General features: G+C 45.7%; 1 protein-coding gene across 2 annotated transcripts in view; it reads left to right on the top strand.

The window, feature by feature from the left end:
• Positions 1–27,618, top strand: part of LOC139749506 (centrosomal protein of 104 kDa) — a 467,215-nt gene that overhangs the window by 13,523 nt on the left and 426,074 nt on the right. The window contains exon 1 of one of the 2 annotated variants that reach the window (XM_071663446.1): positions 25,535–25,582. The exons of the other annotated variant lie outside the window; for it this stretch is intronic. The gene's annotated coding sequence lies outside the window, so the exon portion shown is untranslated. Of the gene's footprint in view, positions 1–25,534; positions 25,583–27,618 lie in introns of those variants that run through there. 2 annotated transcript variants of the gene reach the window in all.

Raw genomic sequence — 27,618 nt, 5'->3', positions numbered from 1 at the left:
CATGCAGTTTTGAGAAAACTGTGTTATGTCGTATTTCTTTGCGCTAAGAGAATCATGCCATATATATGGTGCGACTGTCTTATCGCGAGGGAAAATAGCATACCTTTGTTTTCTCAAAACAAAATTGCATGGTTTTCTTATACAGAAAACTTGAAATGATAGAGAGCCACAGTGCTTAAGGAGAAGGAGAGAGAGAGAGAGAGAAAAAGAATTTTGCCATGTTGCTCCCTGAGAGGACAGATCCATGCCATTTGGTTGTATGATAAATCTTAAAGCGAGTGAACAGATCCTTTCCACTTCTCTACATAAGACAAAAATCACGTTGTTTTGCATAGTCTTCCGGAAGGCACTTGAAAGCAAGCCAAACATTTTTTCTGTGCGGCAGGAAATGGTTCCACCGCTCAGTAACCATTAGCTACACGGGACGAAGGGATATGTTGCTGTGTGTAAGGCAAACATTACTTAGTACTGCTATTGAATAGCCAATCCCAGCTCTATAAGAATCGACTTGTTTTCCAGTTTGAGAGTTGTATTGATTTATGATAAAACCTCTATAACATTTGTTTTACAAGACAATAGAAGGCGACGCTCGTTTTATGTGTATAGTCAATTGAGCTGTGTCATGTTACTACATAAACTAGAGTTCTACTTTTACTTTAAGTTCAAGCTGTGTCGTTTTGCTGTATGGAAGGACAAATTGTGCTGTTTTGTTGTATAACTGAGCTAAGCTGTGCTGTTTATGATGATGTAATAGAGTTATACCATTTTACTTTTAAGCGTTGGTTTTCCATTTTGCATTGTAAGGCAAAATTTTATATTTTGCCATGAAAGGCATAACAAAGCTGTTTTATTTGCTACACAATTAGTCAAAGTCATGATTGTTTCTCTATAAGAGGAGTGTATGTCATTTGGCAGTATAACAAAGCTCATCTCTGCCATATTTATTCAGAAAGAGGAAACTCGACATTTTTTCCACATTTTACAGTTAGAGAAGCTGTTCTTGTTTGGTACATCAGAATGTGTGTGCCTTTTTCTCTTATATTAACACAAATCACGAACATTGTGATTTATTAAACAAAGCATTGCCGTATACTGGTGTTGCGATATTGTTTGGAAGTTGCTTTAGTTTATATATATATATATATATATATATATATATATATATATATATATATATATATATATATATATATTAGAGAGAGAGAGAGAGAGAGAGAGAGAGAGAGAGAGAGAGAGAGGGGGGGGAGGGGAGAACAGTGTGGTTCCAGAATTAGTAGAGAATGTGTGGATCAGGTGTTTGTATTGAAGAATGTGTGTGAGAAATACGTAGAGAAACGGATGGATTTGTACGTGGCATTTATGGATCTGGAGAAAGCGTGTGACAGGGTTGATAGAGGTGCCTTGTGGAAGCTCGTAAGAACATAGGGTGGGTGAGGAAAGTTGCTAGGAGTGAGTTTTCAAGAGTGTAAGACGTACGAGTAGGAAAAGAGGAGAGTGAATGGTTCCAAGTGAAGGTTGGTCTGTGGTAAGGGTGTGTATCGTCACCATGGTTGTTTAATTTTTTTATGGGTGGGCTGGTAAGGGATGTAAACGCGAGTCTTAAGAGAGAGGGGCAAGTATGGAGTCTGCAGGGAGGGGATGAGGTGGCCTTGGATGTGAGTCAGTTGCTGTTTTCTGATTATGCAGCACTGGTGGCTGATTCAAGTATGAAACTGCAGAAGTTGGTGACAGAGAATGGAAGGGTTTGTAATTGTACGATTTTATGCGATTGTAGTTTGATCATGCAGGAGGATAAAGGGCTTGCACGGGATAAGGTGAATTGGAACGGTGTGGTGGACAGGGATCGAACCAGAGCATGTGAAGCGGTCGGGGTAAACCATGGGAAGGTCTGTGAGGCTGGTTGTGGATAGAGAGCTATGGTTTCGGTGCATGAGAATGGATGAGCGGATGTGGCCTTGGTCTGTTCTTGGCCGCTAGCGCGGGAAACGGCGATCAAGTATGAATAAAAAGAATTATGTATGTATTGCTGATTAAGAGTAGGTCAATTCATTCGCAATCATCTTTTAGAGAAAATTAAGATATTCAGTTATCTAAGGAAGCACTTTGGGTAGTAAAGCCAAATGAAGTTATTGAACGATAGAAATAAGAAGTTATGGGAAGGTAGACAACGCGGGTCGACTAGAACGTAAACAAGACTCGGTGAAGCGTAAACAAGCAAGTTACGAAAGATTAGAGGCGGAAGTTGTGGGGTTGTAAGCCAGAGAGATAACCCAGCCCGAGATAACCTGACCCACACAAGAACGTTGACTGTATGTGTGTGTGTGTGTGTGTGTGTGTGGCTACCGAGTGAAAGTCACTCTCTGAGATGGAGAAAAGTTACAGAAACTTTTTCCTTCTGAATACGACGGTACGACTCCCTGAATACGACGGTGCGACCCCCTGAATACGATGGTACGACCCCCTGAATACGACGGTACGACCTGTGAGGCGACGACGGTACAACCTGTAAGGCGACGATGGTACAAACTGTGAGGCGACGACGGTACGACCCTCTGGTACGAAGTTATACCCCTGAACATGACGATAGGACGCTTCAAGACGACGACGGTACGTTCCTTAAAGCAAGACGGATGACAGAACGATATTTGAACACGACGGACAACCCTTTCAGCCCAACGGTACGATCCCTGATCACGACGGTGCGACCCTTTCAGCAGGAAGGTACGACCGTGCCTTGAGCACTTCACCTGATCCATATGGGTTCAAGGAAGGTCGTGGCACGACATCATTCCCTCAAAGTATTGTTACGGTCGGGTCGTACTTGAGCCGAACCCTCGTACGCCAGGGACTGTGAAGTAAGCTGGTGAATTATTTAAACGCACCAGGAACTTCAGGGAGGAAAAGAATACTATAAAAGCAGTGAATTTCTTAAGAGGAAAAGAGTAATTTGTATGAAGTGCTTTTGTAGTTGAAGAACAAGATAATCCCATTTCTGGAATAAAAACTTAATCAGACGCTTCGCTGAATTTATTTACTTTTTCAAATATGAAAACACGTTATGGTTCGGCGTCCATACCCGCCATGTTTGTTTATGTTTAAAGACGAACGATACTAGAATTATTATTTTAACTGTGTTTATGTTGCTTTATGTAGTCACTTTAAAACCCATAGTTTGTTATAGGATATTGAGTGGTTTATTATGACTGTGTAGTGTGTAAGATGTCGATATTTTAAATTGTGAGGATGTATGGATGGCGTATTTGCACAGGCTATTTGGGAGGAGGAGTTTATGTGACAGAGACTGTTGAAAATATGGATTCTGCTCCCCTGCCGGTAAGCCCTCCATGGAAAGCAGTAAACCTATTGATAGTATAGATGGTATATCGTACCTCGGGCTGTGACGAGGATAGAACTAAGTCATAAAATATACTAAGGGATGAGGCAGAGCCAAGCGTCCTCTTCAGAGATTACCACCTGGACCAAACCTGAGGGAATAGTGTGATAAGGTTTGTTGATAAGGCAACACACTGTTGTTTTCGACAGTAAATCAGATAGTCATGTAAATTGTATACGTTTCCAATTAACCCAACCAGGGTAATGTAATGTGTTGGGTTTTATGCTATGTAGACCTCCTGAGTATGGGTGTGGGAGCCTTGCGCACAACCAGATGATTCCTTTGAGAGTATTGTATAACCTTTGGACCCGACCCTTAACGGTCAAGTCAAAGACCAGGCCATCATACCCAGGTGCCGTACCGTCGTGCTCAAGGTGATAAGGTCCTGTCTCGCTGGTAGCGTCTCAATCGTTCACTTGTGGTCAAACGAATAACCAAAGTGTTTTCTAATTCCTGGTTGACGCCGACGCGCTCGACCCTGCGGTAATGTATCTATTTCTTAATTTGGTTTTCATCAGTTTGTGTTGTAATGACATAAATCAGCCAAGTTAGTGTGAAAATAATGGTTAAGGTCTTTCATTGGCGATCGTTTGTCACATGTGCACAAACATGGTGGATAAAGTTTTACGTTTAACATTATTTTCTTTTAGAAAATATCCAGTTAAAAGTCAGACAAGCGTCAGGTTGAAGATTGATCACAGATTTTTATATGTTTTTCTTAACGCAGACCATTTCACGTAAACTTTATAATTTTAAAAGTTATTGGTGTTAAATAAGTGAGTTACTAAGGAAATTATACTGAATGTAGAATATGAAAACAACTGATTGCTGAAGTTTCATGATAATGACGTAATGAAGCAGTTAATGGTGCAACTTGACAACCCAGACGACGGGATATTGAACAGTAAAAGAAGAAATATAATATTCATGAAGCAGCGAGCAACTGACCGGGTCATTAAACTGTGAGTTAGTGAAGCTTAAAAACCATGAATCATATGAACACGATTTAATGCAATATAAACAGGAGATTCCTGCGTTGACTTATCCCTCCGCCAGTTGGGTAAAAAGTGATCATAAAAATTATGCGCCATAATATTTGTCGTTTCTTAATACGTATATATGTAACTGATATGACCTTCCCGTCATTCACTGGTTTTTCAGATATATGTTCGCAAATTTATGGAACGTCGTGACCCGAAATTGAACCATTTGGTCATCTGCACAAGGATGACCGATGGTGTATGTATACTGTGTTCATCTTGGGTTATCGTCATAAAAGGAATGTGTCCAGAGACAGACAGACGGACGCACGGACAGACGGAGGCACATATAAAAAACGAGTTACCCAACCAAGCGTAAAGAGTGAAGACCTAAGTTGTTTGTGAAACATAAATCACACTTGGGTCTTTTTCACCGTCGAAATACTTGCAAGGGAAATAAAACAAGAGGCAGCGGGACTTGGCCTAAGAAAATAAACATGACGGATCGTAGGAAAGTGTCTTATAGTCGTGTGGGTCTGGTGTTTGAACAGGGAAGGTGGGTTGGTCAAAGCCGACCTGGGGGGAGGGTGGTAAGAGAGCAGCCCGCAATAATTAAGTGACCGTTGTAATGAAGAGGACAAGATCAGTGTCTTGATTCAACGCCAGATATGGTGGATTCCTGAGCACGAGGGTATGATGATGGCTTGGCCATTGATACCATCCGTAGGCGGTCGGGTCAAAAGCCAAGAGGTCGTTAAAGTCGTGCTCAAGACTCGTCATGCCGTCCCTTATTACGCGCGCGCACACACACACACACACACACCTAGCTTAGGCTGGAAGGGTGTATGCGCACAGAGGAGTAAGGACGTGGCAACACGAGAGTAATATTCTCTGCACTTAACACGCTCAAGAAGTGGGTTGCTGGGAAGACAGGACTCTGTAGAATTGACCATGTTTGCGGATGATGCTAAGATCACGAGATACTGAATTATGATAATCTGACGATGGTTGATGACATGGAATGCGAGTAAAGGTAGAGTAATAAGGAAGGGACACAATGGAAGGAGGTCTTGATACGATTATTACCTGGTAGGAAACAGAAGTCTTTATGTGAGAGACTTAGGTCGACTTTGTGTCAAACCTTTCGCTTGTGCCGCCCCACCTCAGGACAATTGTTAAGGAATACAGAGGAATTCACACAGCAGCAGACCATTGGGTCTCTCCTTTCGAGGCTGTCTGTGGCAGTAGGAGATACTAGAAACTCACAGAAAACTCACAGATTATTGTGGTTAAATGTGGAAGTCACGCAGATAAATTATGGAGAATAACCTCCAAACTGTCAGTGTGACAAAGGAGGCGCAAACAATGTAAGTTGTGGACTTGAAGTATTTATCAAGTGTATTCTTAAACGTTTTCGTAGTACAACTTTCAGCTACTATAGTTGGTAGATGCTTCCGTACATTAACATACTTGTTGAAGAAACATGACTGGGCCATATTCGAGGTGAAATGATTGTATCCACGAGTTTGTTACTACAAGAGGAATCGAACGAGTCAAGTCTTAAATGCCTTGTTAGTTCAAGATTATCAAAGCCTTTGATAATTTAGAATACTTGTAGCAGATCACCTCTTCAAGTTTTTCTTTCCTGAACTAAATAGATTCACATCGTTAGTCTGCTGTCGTAAGATGTGTTCCTCAGTCCGGGGATCACCTCGGGGGCAGACTGTCTCCTAACAGACAATGGAAATACATTGAAGGATACACCATAGAAACAGATCTGGGTCAAGCATCGTAAGTTTGGTCACCACACCTACAGAAGCACAAAGATTTCATGGAAAGAGTCCAGAGAAGGGCAACAAAGACAGATCATAAATCAAGAGAGTTGAACTACAGCCAGTGGTTGTGGTCTACAGATTTGCCCACCGTGGTGGAGAGGAGAGATGATGGCGGACCACATTAATGCCTTCAAGATTCTCAGTCATTTGGACGACGTCGACAGTGAACAGTTCTTCATGAGCTGCTGTGGCAGACGAAGCACAGGTCGTAAGGAACTTGTTTGAAGGGCGTGAGGAAGTGTTGTTATGGTATGAGGCTGGTGGATGGCTGAGATAGACAGAGTATTGAACCGAAATACTAGCAGTATACAGCAGTAATACAGGAAGGACGGATTTCCACCCCCAACCCTCTTAGTTGCCTTCTACGACACGCAGGGAACACGTAGGCAGTATTCTTCCCTATCGCTGTTTTCCACGTTAGCGAAGTGTGACCACGAGCGGGCGAAGTAATGGCCTCGTTTGCTCACATACATTATCCAGCTTTCGTGTATAATGTATCACCGACACCAGAGTCCCCTGTCCACAGCGGTACACCCCGCCCGGCCGCCTGCCTGCCTGCCGCGTGTGCAGTCACCTTGGGCAAGGTCTGCTGACGGAGGTACATGCTGCAGCCTTGTCCAAGATTTTTTTTTTCTTTTTTGTTGTACTTAACCGCCGTGTCCCGCGTCAGCGAGGTAGCGCAAGGAAACAGACGAGGAAAAGGCCCAACCCACCAACATACACATGTATATATATGAACGCTCACACACGCACATATACATACATATACATTTCAACTTATAGATACATATACATAGAGACATATACATATTGACACATGTGTATAGATCTTTGTATACACACACACACACACACACACACACACACATATATATATATATATATATATATATATATATATATATATATATATATATATACATCCATACTTGCTGCCTTCATCCAATCCCGTCGCCACCCCGCCGCCCGCGAAATAGCATTTCCCCCTCCACCTCCTTCAGCGAGGCAGCGCGAGGAACAGACAAAAAAGACAACAAAGGCCACATTCGTTCACACTCAGTCTCTAGCTGTCATGCATAATGCACCGAAACCACAGCTCCCTTTCCACATCCTGGCCCCACAGACTTTTCCATGGTCTACCCCAGACGCTTCACATGCCCTGGTTCAATCCATTGACAACACGTCGACCCCGGCATATCACATTGTTCCAATTAACTCTATTCCTTGCACGCCTATCACCTTCCTGTATGTTCAGGCCCCGGTCGCTCAAAATCTATTTCACTCCATCCTTCCACATCCAATTTGGTCTCCCACTTCTCCTTCCCTCCACCTCTGACACATACATCCTCTTTGTCAATCTTTCCTCACTTATTCTTTCTATGTGTCCAAACCATTTCAACGCACCCTCTTCTGCTCTCTCAACAACACTCATTGTCTTACCACACATCCCTCTTATCCTTTCATTACTTACTCGATCAAACCTGAACCTCACACCACATATTGTTCTCAAACATTTAATTTCCAACACATCCATCCTCTTCCACACAACTCTATCTATATCCCACGCCTCGCAACCATATAACATTGTTGGAACCACTACTCCTTCAAACGTACCCATTTTTGCTCTCCGAGATAACGTTCTCGCCTTCCACAGATTCTTCAACGCTCCCAGAACCTTCGCCCCCTCCTCCACCCTCTGACTCCCTTCCGCTTCCATGGTTCCATCCGCTGATAAGTCCACCTCCAGATATCTAAAAAACTTCACTTCCTCCATTTTTTCTCCATTCAAACTTACCTCCCAATTAACTTGTCCCTCAACCCTACTGAACCTAATAACCTTGCTCTTATTCACATTTACTCTCAACTTTCTTCTTTCACACTGCCAAACTGAGTCACCAACTTCTGCAGTTTCTCACCTTAATCAAGACACCAGCTTTCTATCGTCAGCGAACAGCTGACTCACTATCCAAGTCCTCATCCAGAACAGACTGCATACTTGCCACTCTTTCCAAAAATCTTGCATTCACCTCCCTAACCACCCCATCTTTAAACAAATTAAACAACCATGGATATATCACGCACCCCTGCCACAAACCGACATTCAGTGGGAACCAATCACTTTCCTCTCCTCCTACTCGTACACATGTCTTACATCCTTAATAAAAACTTTTCACCGCTTCTAGCAACTTACCTCTTACACCATATACTCTTGAAACCTTCCACAAAGCATCTCTGTCCACCCTATCATATGCCTTCTCCAGATCCATAAATGCTACATACAAATCCATCTGTTTTTCTAAGTATTTCTCACATACATTCTTCAAAGCAAACACCTGATCCACACATCCTCTACCACTTCTGAAACCACACTGCTCTTCCCCAATCTGATGCTCTGTACATGCCTTCACCCTCTCAATCAATACCCTCCCATATAATTCCGCAGGAATACTCAAACTTAAGCCCCTGTAATTTGAACATTTATCTTTATCCCCTTTGCCTTTGTACAATGGCACTAAGCATGCATTCCGCCAATCCTCAGGCGTTGCACCATGATCCATACATACATTGAATATCCTTACCAACCAATCAACAACACAGTCACCCCCTTTTTTTTTTATAAATTCTGCTGCAATACCATCCAAACCCGCCGCCTTGTCGGCTTTCATCTTCCTCAAAGCTTTCACTACCTCTTCTCTGTTTACCAAACCATTCTCCCTGACCCTCTCACTTCGCACACCACCTCGACCAAAACACCCTATATCTGCCTCTCTATCATTAAACACATTCAACAAACCTTCAAAATATTCACTCTATCTCCTTCTCACTTCATCACTACTTGTTATTACCTCCCCATTTGCCCCCTTCACCGATGTTCCCATTTGTTCTCTTGTCTTACGCACTTTATTTACCTCCTTCCAAAACATCTTTTCATCCTCCCCAATATTTAATGATACTCTCTCACCCCAACTCTCATTTGCCCTCTTTTTCACATCTTGTACCTTTCTCTTGAACTCCTGCCTCTTTCCCTCATACATCTCCCAGTTATTTGCACTATTTCCCTGCAAAAATCGTCCAAACGCATCTCTCTTTTTTTCACTAACAATCTTACTTCTTCACCCCACCACTCACTACCCTTTCTAATCTGCCCACCTCCCACCTTTCTCATGCCACATGCAGCTTTTGCTCAAGCCATCACTGCTTCCCTATATATATATATATATATATATATATATATATATATATATATATATATATATATATATATATATTGAAGCATTAGGGATTTTATTAAGAATAGATAATTGAGGAATCACAGATGCACCGAAAAACAATTAATTCTTACATTTCTCAGTAAGAGAGAAGCGAGGAAGAATGTAGAATTGAATAAGGAATTTCCAGCTGATATATCAAGGGGATTACTTGATATTGAAAAGTCGCAATTTGAGGAATTAATGTGTCGGAAGAATTCCTCTCGTTGGGCAATTAAACTTTCCATCCCATGTTACGTGAGAGAGAGGGAGAGGAAGGGAGAGGGAGAGGGAGAGAGAGGGAGAGGGAGGGAGGGAGAGGGAGAGAGAGGATGGGAGGACTGAAATGGGATCCTGTTGGGGAGTGTGACTGGGAATGTGTGGTGTAGGAAATATGCGTGCAGTCGGCGTAGCTGGAAGGATAGGACGTCCAGGATATATATATATATATATATATATATATATATATATATATATATATATATATATATATATATTTATATATATGTGTGTGTGTGTATGTTTAGTCTTGTAGATCCAGGGATGTCCTCCTCTACAGGAGAACGAGTCAAGATAAGTAACGGTGGGGAGTCTTATGTCACTTGTTAATCTACTTATATTCTAATGTTACACATTGCGTCACTACCTGCTGGATATGCTTCACTTCACCATCGTCAAGTGTGGCTCCAGCATGTCGGAAAAAAGGCTTACTGGGTTTGCTGGTTCACTCATGTCCCTCCAACCCTGGTGATGGTGAAAGGCACGAGGCATTCAGGTGGTTCAGGATTAACGATCATTACGCTGGTAATTTGAGTGCATGTTTCTGGTATTCAAGTTGGCAGTATTGAAAGCGATAGAGCCGCTCTTAATTACATGTAGATTATTATGTGACTAATGATTCTGGTGGTCACGTGTCCCCCAGGTAATGACTTTGAACCCACTAAAGAGAGAATTAGAGAGAGGGAGGGAGGGAATAACACTGGTTGGCAACTGGTGTGTGTGTGTGTGTGTGTGGGGGGGGGGAGGTTGGAAGCATGTTCCTTCGTGTCAAGAATGTTGGTGGGGCTTGAATACTCTGTACCACCAATCATTAATTAGCCCAACTGTCCTCCCTCCCTCCCCTTCCCTTCTTACCTTACACACGCACGCACACATTCTCTCTCTCTCTCTCTCTCTCTCTCTCTCTCTCTCTCTCTCTCTCTCTCTCTCTCTCTCTCTCTCTCTTCTCCGTGGCAGTGTCTGTGTTGCTGACCTCCTCCTCCTCCTCCTCCTCCCATTGTTCCCTGGCCTGCCCCTCCCTCACTCCCTCACTCGCTTTATATTTTGATTGGGTGGTTAGCGTGCCGGGGAGGAGGAGGGAGGGAGGAGACCCCCCCTACTCTCCACCATCCCCCCCCCTCCACCTACCCCCCCCCCCCCTAGGCCCTACTGCTGAGGGCGCTGGGCTAAAATATTTTCGCATTTTTATATTATAACTTGAAAAATAAAAGCGGGAATGTCGAGGGTCAGATGAGTTCGCGTGAATAAAATATTTAGATTTCTTTCCCCCTTCCCTTCCCCCATGGTGAGTAGCTATATAAACATTAGTGGAGGAAAGATGGCGCAGTAGATGATATTAGAATATTTCTATACTGAATAAGTTAGTGGGACAGACCAGAGAGAGATTCTGGTCAAAAATGTAATTTGATGTATAGACGGAATAACTGCATTAATGAGACGGAAGGGCCAGTGCCTGGTTTTTATTATGAGTTTACCCAATGAATAAAATGCTAATTGAATTGTGATAATTGATAAGTGAACGTTGCCAGTTATGAATATAGTGGAGAATTTCTCCCCACTGAAGGATTACCAGTGGTCGTCATGGTACTTTACCACCACTTATAAAAGTACGTATTGCTTATATAAGTGGTGGCAGTCCTATAACCTGAGTTGTAAGGGATGTGGTTATGACCATATTTTTTCCCCTCACTACAGTGTACTCACTACAGTTATTACTTGTGTTTGTCTTTGCGTTATTAATGAAGATGAATTATAACCAAAGCTCCCCGCTGTACGGTAAGGTCTGGATGATAAAGAATGGTAAAGTAATAAGTGGTTGTAAACCTTTATGGTTATTGGGAGCAGTTATCACTATTATAACCAACATTATATAGTTGTCTGCTATAACCACGGGTTTTATGGTTTGAACTTAGGTAGTATCTTATTTTTATGGGTAGTTTAACCACACTTGAGCAGGCTTAAGATAGGAGAACCCTTGAACACGACGGTACGACAGTGCGGTGCTAGAGCACAACACAACGATTCTTGTGCGCGACGGTACGACCCTTGAGCACGACGATGTGACCTTTGAGCACGACGATACGACCCTTGAACTCCGGGGCACGACTTCTGGGTGTTGTCTTGAGGGGTCAGGTTAATTCACCCTGTTGTCGTACTGTCGTGTTGAACGGTCGTACTCAGACCCTGAAGGGTTTTAAAGAATACATTTGTAGTAACAAAAATATATATATATATATATATATATATATATATATATATATATATATATATATATATATATATAGTTTATAACAGGTAGTAAGGTAGTTAACGTTACAGTTGTAATCCTATATTTCGTGGTGGTACAGTCTGGGAAACGAAATAACGAAAAATTTTTTTTATTAGCTATAAAATGAAGGCTGCAGTTGCAAGTAAGCTACACCTGCTGTAAAGGCCAGGATCAGGGATAATAAACGTATATTTGTAGTAATATATATACATTTATTATGGAAGAAGAGACCTTGAGAAAATATATATATATATATGTAGCTTAATATAAACTAATGTACGTATACCACTGTTGGTATGTATATTATAGAAATACAATTTTCATGAGGTCACGTAACGCTACAGACTACTTTGGCAAGGCGAAAAAATAATATTGATATGAATGAGGATAATGTTTGATGTTTATGTGTGGTGAAGATTTTCATGTTTTTCCTCACACACAACAACACAAAGGAATTCAAATAGACAACAGTCCAGTGGGTCCTTTTCTGGGGTGTTTGTATGATAGTGTGTATCATAGTTTGTATGATAGTGTGTATCATAGTTTGTATGATAGTGTGTGTCATAGTTTGTATGATATGGTAATCTTAGATCAGCGTGGCTAGGCTAGGAAGACATACAGATATCTCAACGTGGAATGTACTGCAAACTCTCCATGTATCTTGAGGAAGCGCATATAATGACATTCGTGCATTTGAAGCGAAATATTTATTACGTTTATATACTTACACGTAATTGCTCTTAACCACTGTAATTGGCAGATCATTCCGTACGTTAACAATCCCGTTCGAGAAAATTAAAAGCACTTCGCCTCATTCGATGTAAAACATTTGCCCACAAGTTATCCATTTTATAAAGGAACGTTTACCTTTGTTCCAAAACTTACACTCCTCCTCGTTGGTCCAGACCTAAAGGGTCAGGTCATAGTTCACGGTGTCATACCTAAGGGTCTCGCTGTCGTCCACGAGGGTCGTACCGTCGTGTTTAAGGGCCAGAACATTGTGCTTGAGGGCCATACCATCTCGCTCAAGGGTCGACCCGTCTTCCTCAAGAGGTTCAACACAGCCTCCGCCGCCTGGCACAATGTTTCCTGCTTCACAAGGTTAATTTTTCTCCCCTCCATTCCTTAATGACGGTGTGGATGATGGGAGCCAAACTCACACAAATGACTCAAGCATTCGGATGAAAGACAAATGTGGATGTTAGTGCCGTTAACTGTGTTACAGAAAATCACCAATTTTCTGGCGTGATTAACGAGCATCGCTAATGATGTTTGACTCGCATATGAATATATATATATATATATATATATATATATATATATATATATATATATATATATATATATATATGTATTGAAGCTACAGTATTGATGAGACCATGTAATGTGGAGGGTAGAGTTGTCATTGATGTATTCGTGAATATATTATGAACGGATGAACTCGGTCATGTGCGAAGATATTCAGCCAAGACGAATGTCGCGAGGCATTCGTGTACAGACAGGGGTCGGGGAGGATCAGTCATGTAAACAGTGTCTCGTCTTGCCACTCATACCCCCGTGTGTTTGTATGATATATTGGTCCACTCTGAGAGAGAGAGAGAGAGAGAGAGAGAGAGAGAGAGAGAGAGAGAGTCGGGTGAACCACAGACGGCTTGGCTCTGGGATACTGGAGGTTGTGGTTTCGGCGCGTTGCACGGCTGGAGAGTTTGGATGCGTGATGATACGGCCTTTCTCCGTCTGTTCCTGGCGCTGCCTCGCTACGCGGGAGACTGTGAACAAGCACTGGGGGGCAGGAGAGACCTCAGATACTCTCACATGGCAGGCACAGACTGGGAGACACACACACACACACCAGACGAGACCAGACACCACCACCAGCAGGAGGGAGGAGGGAAGGGTCGCCACCCGCCTCTCACCCTCGACACGAACTCACGAGTGGCGACTCGTGGTTCCAGTCTTCAGGATCCCTAACATGTTTATGCCCCGAGCATCTCCTAAGGGTCGGTAATCACGGGTGTCCTCAGGACCTGACTGTCTTTGTGGGTTTATAATCACGACTGGAAACACAGCCCTTCTGATGGCTTGGATTACCTTCAGGGGTTTGTAATCATCACGATTGGGAAACAGCTTCACTCAAGGTCTGATTATCTCATGGGCTTCTGTAATGACCGCTGGGAAACACTTGTCATTAGGGATTAATTATCACCATTGGTTATTAATGACGATTAGAAACAGCCATTCTAATCACGATTAGAAACAGCCATTTGTTTCAGAGCTGATCGTCTTTTGGGGTTTTATGAGAACGATTGGTGAAGAGGCATACACGAGGGGATATTTTTTTGTTTGTTTTTTTGACGATCACTGGAGGCAGGGTATGAGTGTGGTGTGAGGAGTGTGTGGTGGCCGCTGATGCTGTGGTGATTAATGCCGTTAGGTAAGTGAGTGGTGAAGATGGCCTGTGGTTGGTGTGGGTGGATAGGTATTTGTGTGTAAGGGGACACACACACACCCACCCACCCACACACACACACACACAGTCATTCGGTTGTTCTGGTGCAGTTACTGTTGTGGACAAGGCTGGTGTCGGCTTGGCAAGTCCAGGTTTGTAAACAACATAAACCAGTGAGATTTATATGTGAGAGATAAATCTGATGAGCCACATGGAAAACAACTGGTAAATTGGCCAAAAGCTGGTGGACGCGGCCCATGGGGGCGTGATATTTCACTCGCATTCATGATGAAATGTTCAAATGGCAGTTCGAACCGCAGCTCGACTCGTCTCATTAATAAATGGCCGGGTGGGGGTTTCTCCCTCTCCCCACGCAGTGAACGAATGAATCGACACTTTTGAAGCTTCACTCTTACAGCCACGGGTCGGACCCCTGTGACGTGCGATCGCCAAGGGGAAAATTTGGTTGAAGAATTTCTGCTGTTTGTTGACTTGAGAAGAATAGTTTTATATTACTTTTATCATCGTTCGTCCAGGGTTGTAACGACTGCTTCACGAAAGAAGTAGTATGATATATATATATATATATATATATATATATATATATATATATATATATATATATATATATTATCCCTGGGGATAGGGGAGAAAGAATACTTCCCACGTATTCCCTGCGTGTCATAGAAGGCGACTAAAAGGGAAGGGAGCGGGGGGCTGGAAATCCTCCCCTCTCGTTTTTAATTTTCCAAAAGAAGGAACAGAGAAGGGGGCCAAGTGAGGATAATCCCTCAAAGGCTCAGTCCTCTGTTCTTAACGCTACCTCGCTAACGCGGGAAATTGCGAATAGTATGAAAAAAAAAATACATACATATATATATATATATATATATATATATATATATATATATATATATATATATATATATATATATATAAATTACCCAAGGATATGTTTCTCAAGAAACGTTCGAGAGGACCCTGTACCTCAAGGCTGCGTTGCTTCCAGCAGCAGGGTCATGTGGAACTCCCTTAGATTTGAGAAGTTCTTTGATGACACTATATTCCAAAAGTAATACAGACAACCTCTGCAAAGGTGACTTTTCACTCGTCGTGTAACCTCATACAGTCGGGGGGTCTGATTGTGGCAAGAGTCGGCCCAAGGTTGATGCATGGCAGGGCAGTAGCTCACGGTATAATGTAATTCAGGTGGGCAACCGGCTGGCCATCCCTTATGGTGGGAAGTGGTGATTGTCACACACGGCTCAGTTGACGACCCATTATTCGCTGCCAGACCAACCAGGAAATTTCCCCCGTGTGGCCATATGTGTTCTGGCGATGGTTGTAGATGACTCCGGTCAACCCTACCTACCCATGTGGTGTGGGCTCACGTCAGGTGGGGACCTTACTACGTGGTGAGTGGGCTCACGTCAGGTGGAGACCTTACTACGTGGTGAGTGGGCTCACGTCAGGTGGAGACCTTACTACGTGGTGAGTGGGCTCACGTCAGATGGAGACCTTACTGGTGAGTGGGCTCACGTCAGGTGGAGACCTTACTACGTGGTGAGTGGGCTCACGTCAGGTGGAGACCTTACTACGTGGTGAGTGGGCTCACGTCAGGTGGAGACAGGTATTTTCAAATCAAACATCAAGTCATGAGTTGAATCACTCAGGCTTTCTCAGGACTTCCCACAGTTCACAAGTATACTAGTTTGAAAGGAATTTCTTTTTCGGCGTTTTGTCTCCCTTGAGGGCGAGGTGTACGTGGTGGTGTCCTCTGCAGTATGTTGGTAGATGTATTCTAGTGTGACTCAGCCACCTCGAGTGCGATCCCCGACTCAGCTCACGGGATTGGACTTCTGTCGTAAAACAGTTGTGTTGACACTTTTATTGGTAGTGTCGACCACTACACCAGACCTTGAGGCAGTATGTCTATGATGACCCTACACCAGACCATGAGGCAGTAGGTCTATGGTGGCCCTACACCAGATCATGAGGCAGTAGGCCTATGGTGGCCCTACACCAGACCTTGAGGCAGTAGGCCTACGGTGGACCTACACCAGACCTTGAGACAGTAGGCCTAAGGTGGACCTACACCAGACCTTGAGGCAGTAGGCCTGTGATAGACCAAGTAGGGAGAAGGCCATCTCCCGTGCCACACGTGACCTCGACCCTGGCCTCCCAATAATCAATACAAATGGTTTTCACAGCGGCGAGAAATGCCGTTCCTTCGAACGGGTTTCCTGTCAGTGAAGCGAGGCTGCAAATGTTATGGGAAAAGATGGTGAATCCATGTTACTTAAACATCAGGATTTAGCTGGTGGAAAGAGCCATTCTCGAGGCATTTACTGCCAGTGGGCAAATACGAGGTGCGTCAGTTGGTTTCATTTGAATAGCCTTTTATTGTGCTCTGTCGACCGTCTGAACCACTGTGGCGGCCCGAGAAACCACTGTGGTGGCTGTTGTCGCCACTGTGGTTGACGGGTGAACCCATTTTAGTAGCCGCTTGAATCCGGACGAACCAATTTGGATGGCAGGCAAACCACTGTGGTGAACGAATGACCCCGTTGTAGGAGATTAGTGCATCACTGCAGTGGCCGGATGAACCACTGTGGAAGGGTGAATGGAACCACTTTGATGGTGGGATTGACTACTGCGGAGAGTCTGTGAACCACTGAGAAGGACACTTGAACCACTTGAGGGAGGATGAACCACTCTAGAGGGTGGGTGAACCACTTTCAAGACTGAATTAGGCCACTGTGGAAGGCGAGTGAACCACTGTGAAGGTTGAACCCCCTTTGCGACAGCTGAACCACTGATGCGGTTCATCATCATCATCATCGTCTCTGGTTCCCCTGCTCGGGGCGACCCCTGTGTGGCTACTCCCTGGGGCTCTACACCTGAGTCAGCCGCTGGGCCCCGTGGGAGACTGGTCTTGGGACAGACTGTAACACACAGATGCATCAGGGTTATCACACACACACACACATACACACACACACACACACACACGAGAACGCAGGTCAGGTCGTCTCCTGAGTAGCGTGGCGCAGAAACGTATCGTCTCGAAGTGTTTAAAGAAAACTTTGGGATGTGGTCGTAAGTCGGGTCGGGTATATAGCGGAGATCTCTCACAGTGAGGACGGAGACTCCACACGGGGCTGCTAGGGGCTGCCAGACGTCCTCCTCGCTAGGTTGAAACTGGCTGTTTGGGTCCGCGAAAGGTACAGATTTCACGTGAATTTTAGGTCGGGACCAACACGTGAAAGAGTTCCGGCAGCTCTTCTGGATGGAGATATCAAGCCAGTCAGGCAAGACGGTGCCACCTTTGAAACGAAGGGCCATTATGTGTGTACAGTGAAAGATAGATAGATAGACAGATAGATAGATAGCTGGATAGAGAGAGAGAGAGAGAGAGAGAGAGAGAGAGAGAGAGAGAGAGAGAGAGAGAGAGAGAGAGAGAGAGTGGTCTGAAAATTCTGCTGAATCGCGTGAGGGACAGTAAGATGTTTTAAATCTGTTTCAACTGTTGGTTGAAACTTGACGTTGACAGCTTGACCTGAAACTAGCAGTCGTTTAAGGTGAGCCCAAGATAACTAACCAACCCGAGAGAACGGCGGTACGACCTTGGGTCAGCACGACCTTTGGCCTGACTCGTACGTAAACATCAGGTTAAAGGCCAAGAGTCGTACTGTTGTGCTCATGCATCGTACCGACGTGTTGAATGATCGTACCGTCCTGCTCAAGGATCGTACCTTCCTGCTCAAGGATCGCACCGTCATACTTAAGGGTTGTACCGTTATCTCAAGGATCGTACCGTCCTGCTCAAGGGTCGTTCCGTCCTGCTCACTCAAGAGGTTAAGTTTTATCATTTTACACCATGATGCCACACCGTTCGGGAGTGGTCGCTGGGGAGGAGGACCTGGTGTTCCTGTGTATCTGACCCGGCCGGCTAGTGGGTCACGCTCCTTGTTTACATCGATCAGCTGATTTATGGTCTACGCTTGAGCTTCTACTGCAAACCAGCTCGTTCCTCAGACCATGGTATGTGATCTTACTGCCTGGCGCACTTGTGGTGTGGCCCCTTTCGTGAGAGCACCAGTCTTATCTTCCTCTCTCTGTGTCTTCCTCACGAACTCCTCTCTCACGTGTGGCTCTCCTCTCCATCCGCCTTCAAGACTTGACCCGCTTGTGTGGGTCTTTCTTGTGGACGTGTCTCACCAGCGGCGATGGAAGAATGATTACGGGTTTGGGAATTTTGAATTTATGTTTTGAGAACATTAGTCAGGATCTGTTACTTGGGAGTACACACACACACGCACAGACACACCTGCTCACACTTTACGTTAACTTGATTTATTTTTTCCATCTACACCTTCTGTGTCAACGTCCGCTAGTGCTGCACCTGTGCATCACTCGGTACCTGTGTGTGTGTGTGTGTGTGTGTGTGTGTGTCCGTCATGGCCTAGAACTTGCTACTGCTCTCACCCAGTTATTTACGACAGTCTCTCTGTCTTATGGACATTACGTTTTGTTCTTTATCAATGTCTTTATACATAACCCCCTCCTAGACCTTTTTTTTTCTCAGTAATCCGCTTTTTTTTTTCCTTTCGTTACAATTTCCCCGAAACCTCTCACTATGTTGATGATGTTACCGTGGTCTTGGGATCATAATATTCCTCACTTCCGTGAGTTCCTCCTCCGTCTGATGGCTCTGACGCAGTGGGTAAGTCTAGATCATTTTTCCTGATGACGACAATTTGCCTTATCTCTCATCATACGATTCCTTCGTGTCTATTAATTTCTTCCTTCAGTTGTTGTGAATTCTTGGGTCGTGTGTATCTATTTATAATCACAGATCACTTCCCCGAGCCTTACGTTGCTAGCTGAATCATCTTTTAATTCATTTACACTTTTTCCGTACACAGTAGAACCCTCAAGATCCCCTTCACCCAGCCTCCTGCTCGCAGACCAATTGACAAGTGTGTATGGTCGGGTGGTTAACCTTGCCTGACTCCATACATGATGTTAAGGCGTTGCACTTCAGAACTCCGGGCTCGTGCCGTGTACGCACTCAGTGTTTAGGAGTAACCTCACCCAGAATGTGGAAACTGCTACCTTTATCTTCCTTTGCTCTCGTAATTCCTCGCCCAAGCTGGTGTCCCTGAAACAGAGAATAGATGTATATAAAAGAGAAGGAAGTCAGTCTGTCCGGTATGCCACTTAGGACAATTACCTTTCAGGGATAATGACTTATTGTCCGTAATTACCTGTTAGTACGGGGAGGGAGTGGGTCGCCATCTCTTGAACATTCATTATTCTGTGTGTGTGTGTGTGTGTGTGTGTGTGTGTGTGTGTGTGTGTGTGTGTGTGGTACGAGGGTGAGGGGAGGAGAGGTGGTCTCACGAGTGTACAACTTTTCCCATAATAACCAGATGGTAATCACACACACACACACACACACACACACAGGAAGAAAACGGCCGGTGGGCATGGCGCTCAGGTCGTAAGGCGTAATATGTGTCTTACACATAAAAACCTACATTTGCATATTTGCTTTTTCTTCCCCCGTGGCGCCCTTGACTGGCTGTGGTGCCGACACACTCACTCACTGACGCATTTTTATGGCTACGTAAGTCAGGTCTTACGATGATAGACTACAGCGCCCGGCGTGATGTATCCCATCCCTGGGCATGGACGCCCCGGAGCGATGCTATTTACAGTGCTGTCAGAGGGAGGGAGTAGGCCGACGTCCTCACCTCTGGTGAGAGAGTGGGTACCCGGTAATGGTACTGTCTGCAAGTGTGGTGCTATAGACACACACACACACACACACACACACACACACACACACACACACACACACATGATCAGAGATATCTTACAGTGTCAGGTCAGAGTGGAGAGAGGGCACGACCCAGCCTGCTTGTGTGGTGAGGGCGGGCGGCGCGACGCGTTGGCTGGTGCTTCTGTGCTGTTCGTGAGGTCTTGAAGGCGAGGCAAGACTGTGGCTAGTTGTGTTGTGAGGAAAGTAGAAGAAGGACCACTACGGTGTAGAAGTAGATAGAATCTACTCTTTAAGTTTAATGTAGAGTGTCAATATGTGGTGGCTAATTAGAGTAGACTGGGGTGGAGGTGTGGGTTAGTGTTTGTCGTCCTTCAGGTTGATTGGGCGTTGGGTGTGAGCGTGAAGCATTGATCGCATCAGGAACACGAGGTTCCGGTGGTGGATGGAGATCCTGTGGTGCATGGAGATTTTGTGGTGGATGGAGATCCTGTGGTGGATGGGGTTTTGTGGTGGATGGAGATCCTGTGGTGCATGGAGATTTTGTGGTGGATGGAGATCCTGTGGTGGATGGGGTTTTGTGGTGGATGGAGATCCTGTGGTGGATGGGGTTTTGTGGTGGATGGAGATCCTGTGGTGGATGGGGTTTTGTGGTGGATGGAGATCCTGTGGTGGATGGAGATCCTGTGGTGGATGGGGTTCTGTGGTGGGTGGGTTCCTGTGATGGGTGGGGTTACTGTGGTGGGTGGAGATACTGTGATAGATGGGGTTCTGTGGTGGGTGGGGATCCTGTGGTGGATGGAGATCCTGTGATGGATGGGGTTCTGTGATGGGTGGGGTTAGTGTGATGGGTGGGTTTACTGTGGTGGGTGGGGTTCCTGTGGTTGGTGGGGTTCCAGCGCGCCTCTTTCTTGCCTGAAGGTGGAGGAGGAGTGTGGAGGGCATGAAGCTGCTGGTATAGACTTGTGCAAGACGTAACGTAAAGCTTCGTCATGCACTTCCAGTATGTTGGTCTAAGGTCGTGGGATGGGCCAGCTTAGTGCAGGGATGCAGGTATGTGATTAATATCTTCCGTACATGTGGTAGGTTTGTGTCGGTGTTGGCAGTGTCAGTCCTGACTCACCAGAGCACCGTCAACCCCCGCTGGGCTGCTTCATAACCTGCGAATATATGTGTGTGTGTGTGTGTGTGTGTGTGTGTGTGTGTTTGTGTGTGTGTGTGAGGGAGGCGTCTTGGGCTCAGCCATGCACTTCGGCGTCGGGAACTAGAGATTACAGTGTACAGGATGGAGAGGTTGTGCTGGTAACGTATGCGATCCAGAGTACCTGAGTGAGGTATTTTTAAGGCGTTGTGTCAGTGCCCTTTGTTGTTCCCATTGCCTCAAGTTATTGTGTTTCTTGCTGTTGTATGCTGGGGAGTTCAGTGGTCATGTTAACCACTGGGTTATGAGTAGATATTACCAGTCCTTATGGTCGTCAGTGAAAGTACCTCGGGGTATAGCTTGCGTGGATCGGTCAAATGCATATTGTACCTCTCCCTGTCTCGGTACATTATTCTTCTTCTATAAATCTACAACATTGACACTTGATGAGTCGATGTGTTGTCACAGAGTGGATAAAACTGAGTCTTGCAGTTAATGAGGTTCTCCAAGTTGTGTGTCATTAGCAGCTGAAAATATGGAATTATATTCCCATTGTTTCTCAGTTTCTGCGATGTTGTCTTCCAGTTGCATTTATGGGTGAAGTTTTGGTTTTGAGTAGATGAATGTGATTAGCACAAGTTTATTTGTTTTTCTAGGAATATACTCGTGGTTTTGGCATTTGAGAACTGTTGATAATGATAGTGGTGTGATGTGAGGCTACGTAGGGGCAGGTTTGGAGTGAGCTGGTGGTGTGAGAAGGAAGGGAGGCAACACACACACACACACACACTGCTGGTCAGGGCTGCTGCTCCCCCTGCAGGTCTGGGAGGGAGTCGAGTCTTGACGAATCTCGTCGTCTTTGTCTGTCTTAAGCTGCGTAGCAGAGGAAGCCATGTCTTGTGTACTGCAAACCTCACAGTCCACAGAAAGGTCTCAGAACTCAGAATTTGAGTGTGAGTTGTTGACTCACTCTCAGCGAGAAATAGGTGTCTTAATGGCATTGCTCCAGCTGAGTCCATGATCTGGTCTGCTTCACTCCGGGGCTCTGCAGTGGCTGGCGTATTGCTCCAGCTGGTGAATGTTTAATGATGCCTCTCTCTGTTACAGCAGCCGAGGCGGGTTCGAATCCCCGTAATCCTGCAAACTGGGTTAATGGTTCTCTGTGGCTCGTCTTGGCCATTCTGTAACAGGAGCGCATAAGTGTTTCTTGGGAGACCATCATGCACTTCATAACGGAGTTTCACCACGTATGAAGTGCATTGCTGACGTAGATCTCTCGTTTTCTATGTCATGGTGGTATTCTGGATTGTTTCATGTTGTCTCAGGGTCGTAATCCAGGTGAGCCCAGCCCTCACTGGCACTGCTGGCCTGTAACATGTGACCAAAGACTGGAGGTCGCCCATTGAAAACATGATTTCACATTGATTATCTTGATTAGTAAGTCCAAGGTTTAGGCTGATCTACGACTCGAACTCCCTCTGTCTCCGGCATTAGCTGCACCACTTAATACCCAGTTAGTCACTGTGTCATATGATACCTGTGCGGCCGCTGGCAACTCGAGGGTGGGATGTTGTGATATAGCTGTTCCTTTGCCTATGTAGCTATTCCTTGGAACTCTATACTCACCTCATGTCTATCACAACCACGACGACCTGAGTCTTTCTGAAAGGCAAGTTTTCCACATCCTCAAAAACTCTGTTGATTTCCTTTTTTTCTCTCTTACATTTCTCTCCATTTAACCCTTTTTAATATTCAAGTTAAGGTCGGTCACTGTGAAGCCATCGACATAGAAATAAAGGATCCAGTGAAAGCCATGGGAAGCTACACTCTGCCTCTCGCAAGACTCCATTACTCAGTGTGTCATCGACGCTTCTTTATGGAGCAGTTGTCTGTGTGAGTCGCTGACTCGGCTCCTCTAGCAATACGGTCAGTATTTCACACTCGCGTGAGAAACTGCTGATGGAATTGAATCACATCAGAAAGATTTTAATCAGAATTCGGAGCGTAAATTCCTTCTTTGATAGTTACAGACGCTGATGTATGCTGTGATGTTAATACTGTGACCATCTATCTACCCCTACACTCCTGGAACACTATCTTACACCTATTCCCCAAGGAGCACTACCTACACTTACAACACCTGGAGCCCTACACCTACATCCGTGTCAACACAGGTGCTATGTTACCATCATCTTCTCCAGTAAAGCTGTATGTGATTATCGCCACACGGTTCATGTAGGACGTTCATGGGTCGCATGGACGTTCCCTTGCACTGGACTCTTTTATTGTCTTACATTGACTGACATTCTTCCCGTCCGTCAGGTCGAGTCATTATATATTCTAATGAAGTGTTACTTCATCGCCTTAGGGGTTGTTTTGTGTTGGATGGGTTTGGGAAGATGTTGTAGGGGTTTGAGAAGGTGGGGTTTGTTGTGTTGATGGTTTGAGGGGGGTCTTACGGAGAGGGGGGATCAGACGGAGGGACTGGATTGGATTCCTTCCGTGGGGCACTGTTTAGCGTGGTGGTCATGGAAGGTTTGGAAGACATTTAGTGAGGCATTTGATTCCTGACGTACCATTGTAAAGGATTACCGGCCTTTGGTGGGTAGCAGAGTCGTTGAGGGCCATGTCTGTCCCCGAACATGGAGAGCCGAGGAGGAGACTCAGGGCTGTCGTCTGGTGAGGCCCGTCACAGGATCAACTGTTCCCAGTTAATTAATGGAGATTATGTGAGGGAGGGAAAGCGAGTGTGTGTGTGTCTATCCACCTGAGGGAGTTCAGGTCATCAGTATGCACCTCCTGACCTTCAAGTGTTCGCGAAGAAAGTTTAAGAATGTTAACGTTTCATCAGTTGTGGAGAATGAATCGGGATGTGCTGGGGTTGGAGAGTATGTGATGTGCTGGGGTTGGAGAGTATGTGATGTGCTGGGGTTGGAGAGTATGTGATGTGCTGGGGTTGGAGAGTATGTGATGTGCTGGGGTTGGAGAGTATGTGATGTGCTGGGGTTGGAGAGTGTGTGATGTGCTGGGGTTGGAGAGTATGTGATGTGCTGGGGTTGGAGAGTATGCGATGTGCTGGGGTTGGAGAGTATGTGATGTGCTGGGGTTGGAGAGTATGTGATGTGCTGGGGTTGGAGAGTATGTGATGTACTGGGGTTGGAGAGTATGTGATGTACTGGGGTTGGAGAGTATGTGATGTGCTGGGGTTGGAGAGTATGTGATGTGCTGGGGTTGGAGAGTATGTGATGTGCTGGGGTTGGAGAGTATATGATGTGCTGGGGTTGGAGAGTATGTGATGTGCTGGGGTTGACGTATACGTAGGTTATATCTTATAAGATGTTCACGTGTTCTTAGTGTGCTGTTCTTGGCCTTAGGTGTCCCTGGCCGTGCACGCTGCCCTCGGTTGTCTACAGCTTTTCAGATAGCCTAGCTTAAAGTCCTCTCGCTGAGGGTTTGAAGATCACAAGACATATAACAAAGCCAGTGTGAAGTGCATTGATAACAGGAGAAAAATCAGTAGAAGTAACGTGTGTTCATCTTGGTCAGCGTCATGTGTATACCAGGATCCTGGGGGCTGCCCATGCTGGGCGGCTGTGGATCACGCTATGAAGAAGCCTCGTACGGGGAGAATGGCTGGCTGGATGGGTGACTAATGAGGCGTGGGAAGCTGGCCTGGCGGCGGGTCGTAAGCTACGTGAGTAGAGGGAGAATCGTGCCACCCACACGTGAACTGACGGATGAATGACCGTACTGCTGCTGGCAGGGGTGAGCGCTGAGTAGTGTCTCTGCTGGCAAGGGGTGAGCGCTGAGTTGTGTCTCTGCTGGCAAGGGTGAGCGCTGAACAGTGTCTCTTCTGGTAGGGGTGAGCGCTGGCAACTTGCTTGAGCTCTGAAATATTTTGTATGTATGTTGATACATTTAATGACTGTCTGGAGATAATGTCAGGAACCCAGAACCTCTGCCATGTGTCGGGACATGATAAAAATAGGTGTGTGGATGGAGGACGAGACTTCCACTAATGTTACAGGACGACATATTTGTATAATGCGGACGTGCGGTAAGTAGCAGACGACCTCAGTTTCGTCTGGGAGTGTGGCAGGTGGAGGCGTGTGGATCAGGCCGGTTGAAACAAGTTGGTGTGATCGTGTCGTGAGCAGTCGGGTGTTTGTGGTGGTGGGTCATGATGACTGCTGGCTTGTGAGGTGAGTCCTGGTGTCTCCTGTACTGTGGCAGGGATACGCCTCTTGTGACGGGTGTGTTGGTCGAGATGCAGGACTCCCCCTCCTCCATGTTTCACCTCAAGTGTAAAACTTTGTTCATAACTCGTGAATTACTTCACAGCTTGGCCTCCCTGAGACATCGGTTGGCTGGTACATGTTGCTGACCAGTGACAGGTCTTGTTACTCGACTTGGAAATTAGGAATTAAAAGTTGATGTTGGCCAGTGTTGAGAGGTGCGTGGAGACATTTCTGGCGGGCACCAGCTTGTGGTGGGGTAGTGTTCAGACGTGTGGTCGTTGCTGTAGACGGTGAGAGTGGCGGCCATAGTCTGGGCGTGTGGAAAGCCGCCACATGATCTTCGTCATATGGGTCGTAACCATTGTGCTCCAGGGCTACAGTCCATACCACACAGGGCATGTAGTGTGCGGCCCAGGCTGTGTGGTCATCACTCACAGTAACCAGGTGTTGACGGCTAGCAAGACCAACGAGCGAATGCTTTGAGGGAATGTCTCCACACACACACACACACACACACACACACACACACTCGTCATCATGATTCCAGTCACTGAACCGTTGTGATTCTGTTTCGGTGACGGTGATGATATTATTGTTGTTTTATGGGTGTTGGTGTGAGGCGATGAGTTTCAATGAGGAAAATGATTGGAGTTGGTAATGTTTTGTGGGTGAGGATTGTCTGTCTGCCTAGACACTGGTATGTGTGAGGAGACACACCTGCTCCAGTGAGACAGCAGACGAGTTCAGCAGGTTCCATGTAAGATTTCACAACTGGCAACATGGACGTGGGTAGACGACGTCCAGGGATGTTATGTTCCTGGTGATGGTGAGGTCCACAGTACTGGTGCAGACGGCATCATAACCCTCACCTTGTGAAGGGTCGTACATACTCATTGCTCACCACCACGTACACGTACGACCAGTGGGTGGCAGGGTCGTGGTGTGACGTGCTGCCATAAGTGAGGAAGTAGTCGGGTGGGCCCCTCAGCACGACGCTGTCGGGTTGGTAAAATAAGGTCCCATCTGTACGTCTGGAGGTCTTATGTATGTTGGCGGAAGTTCCTCAAATACGTTGCAAGGAACGTTCGGCGGCGGGGACTGGGATGGTTATGGACGGGGTAACAAATTGTTATGGGCTAGCCATCCCCCCCAAGGGAGGGCCCCCTACATCCGGGGAGTACCACCAGGCGTGTGTGTGTGGAGGAATCTGTCGGGCCAGTTTGATCAGGTCTCGCGATGGTACGCGTCTGGTGACGCTGTCGCTGACTTACGTGGCTGTCTGGTTGGCTGGCTCTGTCCCTGGAGATAGGGAGAGAGGCTGCCTGATGAGATGATGATGAGTCAGCGTTATGATCGGAGGGACAGCGTAGTTAGTGTGATGAGTCGTCTCATAATCATAGGAGGAAGAGAATAGTGAGTGTAACGATTCTTGACGTTAAAGATGCTAAAAAAAAAAAAGTGTATTATTTTACGTCGTTGTTGTGAAATCTGGCTTGTGTCGCTACCTTGAGGTGAGGGTGAGTGGAGGCTGTGTTGCTCTCCACCTGTCCGTCACTGATTATGTGTGTGTGTGTGTGTGTGTGTGTGTGTGTGTGTGTGTGTGTGTCCGTCTCCATTAAGTGTGTATAGGTTAAGGAACTGATCCCTGTAGAGATGATTCATTGCCTGAAACTCTCCACCTTTGTTCAGTACGCTTGAAGATGTGTGTGTGTGTGTGTGTGTGTGTCATTTTGACGACCGCTAGACACTCCGTACAGAAATCGTTATTTGCTGGACGTAACAAACTTCCCAAACCGATATTATCGTAAATACACAGAGCGCAGTGAATACTTGCTGTTGAATACGTCAGGTTCCTGCTGCAGCCACGACAACTATATCACTCGCTGCCAATTACTGAGACACTGGGGGCATTCATGTCCCTCGGACACGCCTCTCCCAGCTTGAGTTACCGTGACGTGCAGACTTTGTTCCATGTAAGACTTGAAGTATGTCCACTGCCA

The sequence above is a fragment of the Panulirus ornatus genome, chromosome 7 (assembly GCF_036320965.1).
Source record: "Panulirus ornatus isolate Po-2019 chromosome 7, ASM3632096v1, whole genome shotgun sequence".
NCBI lineage: Eukaryota > Metazoa > Arthropoda > Malacostraca > Decapoda > Palinuridae > Panulirus > Panulirus ornatus.
This window is presented reverse-complemented; position numbering and strand designations above follow the sequence as displayed.